Below are 12,282 nucleotides of genomic sequence, written 5' to 3' on the forward strand. Positions count from 1 at the left end.
ATACCAACTGTTTGCATGGTACTTTACAAAGTGAAGGGAGACAGTACAGCTACAATGCAATTTAATAAGAAGATATCAATGAATGATTCACACTAGCTAAACGTACATTCCTTCTATTAGAAATCATTGTGTTATTAATGCCTATACAGGGCATGTCTCTGTTGCCAAAAAGGTGCAGGAAAAAAAAAAAGAATAATAGTCATAATAAAAAATAAAATAATGATGTAAAAAATAAAACAAAAATGAAAATAAATAAATAAATAAATAAATACATGTTTACTTAGGCAAATATGGATTAGGTAAGGTAAGCTTATACAGGCCCTGTCTATGTTGCCAAAATGGTGCAGGAAAAATAAAAGTAGCAAATAAAATAAACAAAATAATAAAAATAAATAAAATAATGGTGTAAAAAATGAAAAACCATAAGGCCCCGTTTCCACTAGTGCGACTTGTTGTGCGTCTTGACACATGTCAAGTCGCATGACAAGTCAAAACCTATTATTTTCCTTCTTGTGGGAGTTTATGGAGGGGGCAGTGAAGATATAAATAAATTTTTAGGATGTCCTGGTTTTTTTTTTATGATGGATTGGCTGTTATGTATTAATTTTTGTTCCGTTGTATGCCCTTTTGTGTTCTAAAAATAAAGTTATATTTGAAAAAAAAAAACTATTATTTTCAATTAAGACCGTTCTAACTGCTGCGACTCAAGACGCAGCGACTTGAGAAAAGGTTTTTGCACTACTTTTGGATGACTTCAGTGCGACTTGTCCCTCATAGAAGGTAGTCGCACTGAAGTCCCCAGATGTAGCCGCAAACAAGTCGCACTTGAAATTGCGCGACTTTGTAGGCGCAATAGTGGAAATGTAGCCTACATGGAGACAGTACAGCTACAATGCAATATAATAAAAGAGCATTAGGTATTTCTGTGTGTGTGTCAGTCCATGACTGATTCACACTAGATAAGCATATTCCTTCTCTTAGAAATCATTGTGGTATTGATGCTTATGCTAATGTTGCCAAAAGAAGTAGGAAAGAAGGGATAAAAAAATAATAATCATAATAAAAAATTAAATAATGGTGTAAAAATTTAATTAAGAGAAATACAAAATACATGCTTACTTAGCTAAATATGGATTAGGTGAGGTAATCAGATAATGTTCCCTGCAGTTATTTTGTCCCAATATCCAATATTCATTATATATATAGTGTATTACCTGTGACTCATTTTGTGCTGCTCCTTCTGTCAGCTAGAGGTTAAAATGGAAAAATATAAAGACGCTAAGATGGAAATCCTTCAGATCAAGTTGCCCCTGGGCCTCTTAAAGTCTAAGAGCTACCAGGAACCCTTTTTTTTTTTTTTTTTTTTTTTCTTATTTTGGCTTCAGCTACTGTATTACAGGAGTGTGTCTGTCTGCTCTCAGCTCCTTTTCCATGGGGAACCCTTAAAGCAGTGCCTCCCTGCACTTCTCCAGGACGCCCAGTAGGTGGTGCCAGCCGGCGGCTGTCTGCTCTTGCTCTGACACTTCTTACAGACCTGTTGCATTTTCATTCAGCTGCTTGACTGGTGCATTGGGGAGGAAGCTCTCAGCTGTATTCCAGGAGCTGATCAGGTCTCCTGTTGTTGGTTACAGCAAAGCCACACACTCATCATCATCATCATCATCATCATGGTGCCCTCTTCTCTGAGCCAGACCCAGGGGGATCACAAGAGGTCATGAAGATCTGAACTCTCCATATCACCTCTCTGCACATTTACTGGACATTGTCTTCTCCATTCAGCTGATTCGTAAAGATTGATGTGGAGTAGACGTGGGAGCAAGTTCTAGGAAGGTGAGCTGTCAGGATCTGTCACTGCAAACTGTAGGATGTCACATGACTCTTTTCCAGCTTTGCAACATTGTTTATGCACTTACAATAGATACATTGTTTCTTTCATCTAGCAGCTGTTTATAAATATCATTTACAGTGCAACTGTTTGCTTAATATTAATATTAATATTTGTGTATTTGGGGTTTCAGTTTAGTTTGTGGTTGTAGTTTGGATCATTGACCAGCTGTGTAACTATTGTCTGGTATGGAAAAGGTTAATAGAGCCAGTGCATGGCAGAGCTCATTGCCCATTGCTTGTGCAGATTTACAGTTTAATAACTACTTAAAAATAGAATATTATTGTTAATGTTTTTGGGGGTTCGGTTGTTTGTAGATTGTATCCTTACCCAGCTAATTAATTATTGATCGCCTGGTATGGAAAGGGTTAAGAGAGCCAGTGCATGGCAGAGCTCATTGCCCATTGCCCATTGCTAGTGCAGATTTACAGTTCAATAACTACTTAAAAATAGAATTCTAACGTTAATGTTTTTGGGGGTTCAGTTTATTTTTTGCTTCTAGAATGTATCCTTGACCAGCTGTTTAACTATTGATCACCAAGTATGGAAAGGGTTAAGAGGGCCAGCGCATGGCAGAACTCCTTGCCCATTGCTTGTGCAGATTTACAGTTTAATAACTACTTAAAAACAGAATATTATTCAGGGCTGTGACAAGGGGTGGGCTGGAGGAGCGGTTTTTCCTGGGCGCAATGGTTTATTGCAGGGATGGGGGGCACTTTGACCCTAACCCTAAGGGAAGGGGGGAGCACAGTTTGGCATCCTTGCCCTGGGCACTGGATGACCTTGTCCCGGCACTGATATTATTGTTAATGTTTTTGGGAGTTTAGTTTATTTTTTGCTTGTAGAATGGATCCTTGCCCAGCTATTTAAATATTGATCACCTGGTATGGAAAGGGTTAAGAGAGCCAATGCATGGCAGAGCTCATTGCCCATTGCTAGTGCATATTTACAGTTTAATAACTACTTACAAATAGAATATTAATGTTAATGTTTTTGGAGGTACAGTTCATTTTTTGCTTTTAGAATGGAACCTTGCCCAGGTATTTAACTATTGATAACCTGGTATGGAAAGGGTTAAGAGGGCCAGTGTATGGCAGAACTCCTTGCCCATTGCTTGTGCAGATTTCCAGTTTAATAACTATTATTTAAAATGGAATACAAATGGTCATGTATTTAGGGTTGCAGTTTAGTTAGTGCTTGTGGTTTGGATTCTTGGTTAGCTTTTAATGTATTGATCATTTGATGTAGAAGGGGTTAATTTAGCCAGTGCATGGCAGAACTCCTGATTTAGTTTAATAACCATTTACTGAACATGCAATATAAATATATCTGGCTTTGGAGTTGCAGCTTATTTTGTGTATGTAGTTTGTGAATTGTGATGCTTGACCAGCTGTATTGAATATCTGGTATGGAAGAGGTTAATAGATCCACTGCATGCAGAGTTCCTTGCCCATTGCTTGTGCAGACCTACAGTTTAATAACTATTACCTAAAATTGGATATAATTGTTGTGTCTGGGATTTCAGTTGTGCTTGTAGTGTTGACCCTTGAGCAGCTGTGTAACTTTTGATCATCTGGTGTAGAAGAGGTTAATAGAGGTAGTGCCCATTGCATGTGCAGATGCACAGTTTAATAATTATATACTGAAAAAGTAATATCAATATAATTAATTCCTAATATACGTGTAGTCTTTGGGATTACAGTTTATTTTGTGCTAGTAGTTTGGAATCCTTGACCAGCTGTATTGATCAACTGGTATAGAAGGGGTTAATAGAGCCATAGCATGGCAGTGGTGCTTATCCATTGCTTGGGCAGATATACTGTCTATGAACTATTTACTGAAGGTTGAATATACAGTAAATACCATATTTATGTCTTTAGGGTTTCAATTTACTTTGCGCTTGCAGTTTGGATTCTCAAGCAGCTGTGTAACTATTGATCATCTGGTATGGAAGTGGTTAATAGAGTCAGTGCATGGCAGAGCTCATTGCCCATTGCTTGTGCACATTTACAGTTTATGCAATAATAATGTTTATGGTTGTGGGGTTTCAGTTTATAATGTGTTTGTAGTTTGGATTCCTGACCAGCTGTGTAACTATTGATCATCTGGCATGGAACTGGTTAATAGAGCCAGTGCATGGCAGAGCCCCATGCCCATTGCTTGTGCAGATTTACAATTTTATAAAAAAAAAATGTATTGAAATAGGAATATACTTGTTGTTTATGTCTTTAGGATTGAAGTTTATTTTATCCTTGACCTGCTTTGTAACTATTGATCATCTAGTATGGAAGAGGTTAATAGATCCAGTGCATGGCAGAGCCCCATGCCCATTGCTTGTGCAGATTTACAATTTTGTAAAAAAAATGTATTGAAATAGGAATATACTTGTTGTTTATGTCTTTAGGATTGAAGTTTATTTTATCCTTGACCAGCTTTGTAACTATTGATCATCTAGTATGGAAGTGGTTAATAGAGCCAGTACATGGCAGAGCCCCATGCCCGATTCTTGTGCAGATTTACAGTTTTATAAAATGTATTGAAATAGGAATATACTTGTTTATGTCTTTAGGATTGAAGTTTATTTTATCCTTGACCAGCTTTGTAACTATTGATCATCTAGTATGGAAGAGGTTAAAAGAGCCAGTGTATGGCAGAACATCTTGCCATTGCTTGTGGAGAGTTTCATTTTATTAACATTTTTCTGAAAAAGGAATATATAAATGTTTATGTCTGTAGGATTGCAGTTTATTTTGTGCTTGTAGTTAGGACCAGCTGTTTGAATATTGATCATCTGGTATGGAAGAGGTTTATAGAACCAGTGCATGGCAGAGCCCCTTTGCCCATTACTTGTGCAGTAGCTGTGGAAGCTCTGAAGTTCTGGAGTGTGCCCTTCAGATGGAGCTAGCCTTCCTTCAAGGAGTTTAACTCCTAAAGTCATCATAGGGGATGTCAGGAAAGCGATGAAGGCAATTGATAAATATCAGCAGTCCTGTCATTGACTGCCTGTTTGTTACCCTGTGGTGGAATTTTTAAATCTCCCCTTGTGTTTTCAGTTCAAATATGTTTGGAAGGTAGCACAGCGGTCTGTTAACATTTTCTGAATAGCACAAAAGGTGCTAGAGCGTGCCTCCCTGCAGATGCTGATTTATTTACACTCACTCATAACATGGAATGGAGGAAAATATACAATGTGCTGACACCAAGCTATGCATTCGGATTGAAAGCCCATTGCAAAACACAGATAGCCCCCAGCAAGCATATTTGTCATCTCAAGCTATATACTGTATTCTTTACTGTCGATTGGATGCCTTGAAATAGTGCTACTTAGGTATACCTCTCTTAGTTCTTTTTAATCCTGCTTCTTTGATATTAAAAGGGGAATTCCACTTTGATTATTGCTGAACTCTGGGCCAGAAAAAAAAAACACCTTTACATTGGGGCCCCACACTGCAGAGGTTTAATGAATAAGGAGTAATACTTACCTTATTCCTGGCTCCAGCAGGTTTCCTCCATCCATGCTGGTCCAGTGCTACTGACCCTCAAAGGCGCTCTTAGCCACAGTTGCATGTTCTCTTCCACGAACAATGTAGGCTTAAATGCCCTGCATTGTATGTGATGATGCTGAGGGACCACCACCAACCGCCCAGAACACCAGGGAGAAGAGGGCAGCACTGAAGCTAGCTGGAGCAGGTAAGTACTTACTGGAGTACAGTAAGTAATATAACCAGTGGTGTATTTTGGTTTTGTGCTGCCCTAGGCAAGACTAAAATTGGGCGCCCCCCCCCCTTCCCCCACCTATGTAACTTTGCCCCACTCCTTCTTTTTTAACGGATGTGGCTCCCTCCAAAATTGAAGGACTACAAGTCCCAGCATGAACCCCTGAGATCTCACGAGAGGGGGGGTGGGTGAGGGAGAGAGAGAGGGGGGTGGGGGAGTCGGGATGAGAGAGAGAGGGGGGATGAGAGAGAGAGACAAAGAGAGGGGGATGAGAGAGAGACAGAGAGAGAGACAAAGAGAGGGGGATGAGAGAGAGCAAGAGGGGGGTGAAGAGAGAAGAGGGGTGAGAGAGAGAGGGGGTGAAGAGAGAAGAGGGGTGAGAGAGGAGGGGTGAGAGAGAGAGGGAGGGAGGGGTGAGAGAGAGGGAGGGTGAGAGAGGGGCGGTGAGAGAGAGGGGGAATGAGAGTGAGAGAGATGGGGGTGAGAGAGGGGGGAATGAGAGACGCGGCTCTAGCAACCAGTGGCCAATAGAGTCTCAGGTGGAGTGGGGCAGCTTCTTTGCTGCCCCCCTACAAAGTGCCGCCCTAGGCCTGGGCCTTGTTGGCCTAGGCCAAAATACAGCACTGAATATAACTTCTATGGCTACTCCTAAAAATAATGACTATTTACCCTTGCAGTGCAAAGAAGGGCCCCAATGCTACATTTTTTTCTTTTTTTTAATTTTAAGAAGCAATTAACCCTTGCAATGTAGAAGGAGGGGGGGGGGGGGGTTACTGCAAGGACATCTGTGTGCATTGCAAAGATTTTACCAAAATTTGTAGCAGAATCCTACTTTTTTTGTTATGATGAAAAAGCTGATTCACTTAGGCTGGGTTCACATATGCATTTTAGACGGCATCCAATTTGCATGATATGTGAATGTGACTGTCTCTCAGTGAAGCTGATTTACACATGTCCAGGGAGGGGTGCAGTTTTTTTAAAGGGTCCTGTGTGTTTTTCTGTCTTGTTTAGGTGCAAATTCAGGGAGAGATTTGGCCCTGAATCGCACCTGAACCAGTGAACACAAATGCACCGGTCTTTGTACTGCAACCCGCAGCTAGACATGTGTGAACTCAGTCTATGTCCTATCAAGACTGATTTCTGAACAGGAGGATCTGGTTCATTATAACCACACAGGGAACTTTTAGCATTCTAATGAGGAAAGCTGCAGGGTCTGCATCCTTATGGAAACAGTTAACCCTTAGGGAGTATCTCACCCAAAATTAAGTTCCTATTGCAGAGGATGCCTACAATTGTATTTGTATCTTAGTGTAGATTTCCAAGAAAATCAGTAAGCCAATCACACAAACAGGAAATTACAGTTCTCAGTTGACCATATTGCTTTGAAAGTTTTAGAAAATTACTGCGTCTTCAGATTGAAATGTAAAAGTAATTTAAAGGGGGAAGAAAATAATCCTCCTTTGCGGTAGGGCTACCTAATGCCTTGCAACACATTAATGCTTGTTTAGGTCTTGCGATTGTGGGGATTGCAAAAAACTGTTTTTTTTCCCCAATTCTCCTTCTCTGACAGCTGGTGCTTTTCTCTATGCTCCAGCAGTGGACTGCCCCTAGGTGTCCCCACAGACAATACAGGGCTATGGGCACTGCATTTGTCTTAATGACTTCAGAGAGCATCCAACCACCAGAGAATAGGAAGAAAGGACTGCAGAGAACAGTCTTACAGCCTGGAGGGAGCCTGCTGAAGAGGAGGACCAGGTAACTAAAGCTCTGGTTCCCTAAACCTAAACAAGCATTTAACCCTGGAAATGCAGGGGCAGCCCCACTGTACAAGGTGATTTTTTCCCACAGACATCGGCTTATTTCTTACAGGTTGTTATAGCTCTTCAGGTTACACAGTTCTTTACATATACAGTATATATTGTACATTCACATCAGTCCCTGCCCTCAAGAAGCTATTAGTCTAAGACAGGGGTATTGAATTACAATTCAAGGAGGTGTGGTCACTAAATTTTTTCTTTGGGCTGAGGTCTGAATCTCAAGTCTGTGCTATGACTCAGAAAGATTGTAGTCGTGCCCATCAGCGTGCCCCTCAACATTAAATCTGTCCATCAGCGTGCCCCTTAACATAAATTATGCCCATCAGCATGCCTCTTAACATAAAATAAGGGACATGCTGATGGGCACATTTTGTGTTAGGGGGCACTCTGATGGGTACAATTTGTGTTAGGGGGCACTCTGATGGGCACATTATGTGTTAAGGGGCACTCTGATGGGCACAAAAAAATGTGCCTATCACAGTGCCCCATTACATCAGCTGTCCCCATCACAGTGCTCCTTTATATCAAGTACCCCATCGTAGTACTTATATACATCAGGTGTCCCCATCACAGTGCCTCCTTACATCAGGAGTCCCCATCACAGTGCCTCCTTACATCAGGAGTACCCATCACAGTACTCCTTTACATCAGGAGTCCCCATCACAGCACCTCCTTACATCAGGTGTCCCCATCACAGTGCCTCCTTACAGTAGGAGCCTCCATCACAGTACTCCTTTACATCAGGTGTCCCCATCACAGTGCTCCTTTACATAGGCGGCTCTCTAATTAGGCAAATTAGGCGGTCGCCTAAGGCCTCGCACCTACAGGGGCCTTGCGGCCAGTGGCGGAGCAACAACATTTAGAAGGGCGCAGTCAGGGAAATCTCCCAAGTAAAAGATTGTTTAAAATCCTCGGATATAAAAGTTGCAGCAGTGTGCTGCAGTCCCTTCACTGCGGCTGCCAGGTGTCTGTTGTCCGCTGACACTTACCCCACCTTCTCTGCCTGGGGATTGGCCGTCTGATCATGTAATCCTAAGATGTGGAGGAATCGGTGGGCGTGTACCTGCACCAGTAGGAAGTGACTGCCCAGTCAGCTCACTCTGCTATCATCGGTTGTTGCTCTGGGAGGAGAGCTCTGCCCTGGCCCAGGAACATACAGGTAACCAGGCCCTGACTTGTCACTCTGCAGGCTGGTCATAGATTTGTGGTGTCTACTATGCAAAGGGGGTGAGTAGCCCCAGGGAAGTTGGAAGAGTCCTAAAATGGTTGGTGGAGGAGGAGGAGGAGAAGAAGACCCTGGGTGGCTGGGGGAGAAGGAGAGGGCCCCTGGGTGTTTTCAAAAGGAGGAGAGGCCCCCCGTGACGCCAGAGTCAGTTGCCAGGGAAGAGAGTGGAGCTGAGCAAGTCCTGCATATCTGACATCAAAGCCAAACATGGTGGAGCTGGAGCCCTTTGCCCTACACAATGACAGCACCCGAGGTGGAAGGTGAGGGGTAGCGGGTCTTTGACATTATATAGCATATGGACTCTGTACATTATTGGTAGTTTTGGTTGGAGTTGTCCTTTAGATGTTTAACTCTGTTGTCTTTTCCCCGAGCTGTGAGGGACTGAGGAATGACAGCCCACTATGCTGGGACTTAGAGTGCCCTAGAATGTGGAGGACTGAGGAATCCTCAGTCCCTAACAGAGGGCACTACAAGTCCCAGAATAGCAGGCTGCCATGCCTTAGTCCCCACAGAGGGCACTACAAGTCTTAGCATAGCAGGCAGTAGTTCCTCAGTCCCCTACAGAGAGCAGTACAAGTCCAAGCATAGCAGGCTTCCATTCCTCAGGGAGGAATGGCATTGCACTATACTGGAATTTACAGTGACCTCTGTGGGGACTCAGGTATGGTAGCCTTCTGCAGTGGGACTTGTCGTGCCCTAGACTGTAGTGGTCTGAGGAAGGGAAGTGTAAGGGGGTCTCTGGAAGCTCTGATGCATGGGGGAGCTTTGGTGACCACAGAGTTCCCTTTTACACCAGAGTCCCCAGCTTCCCCCCTCAAATCAGGGTTCCCAGAACTCTCCTTACATCAGAGTCTTCAGACTTCCCTCTTACAGTGTAGTGAGTCTGGAGACTCTGATGTAAAGGGGGCTCTGTGAAATTTGATTTAAGAGGGGGGCTCTAATGTAAAGAGGAATTCTGTGGACTCTGATGTAAGGAGGAGATGCTGGGGGAATCTGATTTAAAGGAGAACTCTTATGTAAGGGGGGACACTGAACTTTGATGTAAGGAGGGACTCAGGGAATCATGACCTATAGAGAAATGCTGGGGACTGTGATGTAAGAGCAGACATATATATATATATACATACATACATACCCGATGTTTAATGATCTTTGATTAAAGAAGAATTGGTTAGAGAAAATTCTAGAAACTGTGAATTCATAGTACAAAGGTTAAGGCTCTTAATATATGCAATTTATACAGTTAATTTTTATTGCTTGAATTATTTTTCCCATTATGGGCGTGAGTGGGGCCTCATGTCCAAGTTTTGCCTTAGGCCTCACAAAGCCTAGAGCCGCCTCTGCTCCTTTACATCCGATGTCCCCATCACAGTGCTTCTTTACATTAAGTGTCCCAAACACAGTACTCCTTTACATCAGGTGTCCCTATCACAGTACTCCTTTACATCAGGTGTCCCCATCACAGTGCTACTTACATCAGGAGTACCCATCACAGTGCTCCTTACATCAGGAGTACCCATCACAGTACTCCTTTACATCAGAAGTCGTCATCACAGCACCTCCTTACATCAGGTGTCCCCATCACAGTGCCTCCTTACAGTAGGAGTCTCCATCACAGTACTCCTTTACATCAGGTGTCCCCATCACAGTACTCCTTTACATCAGGTGTCCCTATCACAGTGCTTCTTTACATCAGATGTCCCCATCACAGTGCTTCTTTACATCAGATGTCCCCATCACAGTGCTCCTTTACATCAGATGTCCCTATCACAGTGCCCCTTTACATCAAGTGTCCCAAACACAGTACTCCTTTACATCAGGTGTCCCCATCACAGTGCTCCTTTACATCAGATGTCCCCATCACAGTGCTCCTTTATATCAGATGTCCCCATCACAGTGCTCTTTTACATCAGGTGCCCCGCAACACAGTACTCCTTTACATTAGGTGTCCCTATCACAGTACTCCTTTAAATCAGGTGTCCCCATCACAGTGCTCCTTTACATCAGATATCCCCATCACAGTGCTCCTTTACATCAGGTGTCCCCAACACAGTACTCCTTTACATCAGGTGTCCCCATCACAGTGCCATCTTACATCAGGCATTCCTGTCAGATTGCCCTCTTACATCAGAGTTTCCCATCAGCGTGCCCCCTTAACAAAAACTGTGCCCATCAGAGTGCCCCTTAACATATAATGTGTCCATCAGCGTTTCTCTTAACATAAAATGTGCTCATCAATCTGCCCCCTTAACATAAAATCTGCCCATCAGAGTGCCCCTTAACATAAAATATTCCCATCAGCGTGCCCCTCAACATAAAATAAGGGGCATGCTGATGAGCACGTTTTGTGTTGGGGGCAGTCTGATGGGCACACCAAAATGTACCCATTACAGTGCTCCTTTACATCAGGTGTCACCATTAAAATGCCCCCTTACATCAGATGTCCTCATTAGTGTGTCCCCAGGGGACTCTGATGGGCACATTTTATGTTAAGGGAGACTCTGATGGGCACAACAAAATGTGAGATTTTCATGGGCTTTTTTTTTAGCAAGAATTTGCAATCTCTGTGTTCTTGAGCAGGGTGGTCACTTCACAGAGGCTAATCAGCCAATAAATTGGTCCCTCTGCCAAAACACTGTTTTCGTACAAGTATTATCTTCCCTTGCTCCCAGTGCTTTGGGTTATAGTTAGATGTTCGATAAAACATCCCACAGGATAAAAGACTCTGCTACTTCTAATCTTATCATTCACTTTGGCTATGGGCATTGCCGCGATAAATGGTGCTTATGTTTTCAAATTCCTTCTTATCAACATATTAAAGCTCCTCTGACCCCAAAGATTTTTTTGTGTTCCTATGAGGCAGAATTTCCCTTATTTCATGTTCGGATAAGAAGTGATGGGAAATCACTCCAACGGGAGCACAGAAAAAAACAAAAACACATCTTAAGTTGAGTAGTGAAGGGTCAGACCTTCTGGCAATGTTTTTACCCTAGGTTCACACCTATGCATTTTTTAGTGCGTTTTGCAGTTTGCAGAAATGCAGAACAGTTCATTTAACATGGTTTCCTATTGTACACGTTCCCCGCTGAAAGCTAAATGTAAAAGAAAAAAAATGTCGGTAAAAAAAAAAAGTTGTGAAAAAAAACAGCGTGGGGTCCCCCCTAGGTCCATACCAGGCCCTTCGGGTCTAGTATAGATTGGCAGGCCCCCCCCCCACTCCAAAATAAAAAAAAAACGTGTGAGGTTCCCACCAAAATCCATACCAGACCTTTATCCGAGCATGCAGGCCAGCAGGTCAGCAAAAAGAGAAAGCGCCCCCTGAACCATTCCAGGCCGCATGCCCTCAACATGGGGGGATGGGTGCTTTGAGGCAGGGGGGCTGAGCAGTGGTTGTGGGGGTCTGTGGGCAGGAAGCTTGTTCGAGTCTGGAAGCTCCCTTTAAAAAAGGAGGCCCCCAGATTCCAGCACCTCTCCCTATGTGAATGAGTATGGGGTACATTGTACCCCTACCCATTTACCCCAAAAAGCAGTGAAGTGTTAAAAAAAATCAAGAGACGGTTTTTGACAAGTCCTTTCCCTGTCGAAGCTAGGTGTCTTCATTCTCCTGTACCAATCTCTTTTTCCTCCAGTACAGTCTT

General features: G+C 43.1%; 1 protein-coding gene across 1 annotated transcript in view; it reads left to right on the plus strand.

Moving 5' to 3' along the window:
• Nucleotides 1-1,565: 1,565 nt before the first annotated feature.
• Nucleotides 1,566-12,282, plus strand: part of ADAMTSL3 (ADAMTS like 3) — a 730,739-nt gene continuing 720,022 nt past the window's right edge. The window contains exon 1 of the mRNA XM_082255626.1: nucleotides 1,566-1,830. The gene's annotated coding sequence lies outside the window, so the exon portion shown is untranslated. The remainder of the gene's footprint in view (nucleotides 1,831-12,282) is intronic.

This window comes from Pelophylax lessonae, assembly GCF_965119305.1.
Source record: "Pelophylax lessonae genome assembly, chromosome: 4".
Lineage (NCBI taxonomy): Eukaryota > Metazoa > Chordata > Amphibia > Anura > Ranidae > Pelophylax > Pelophylax lessonae.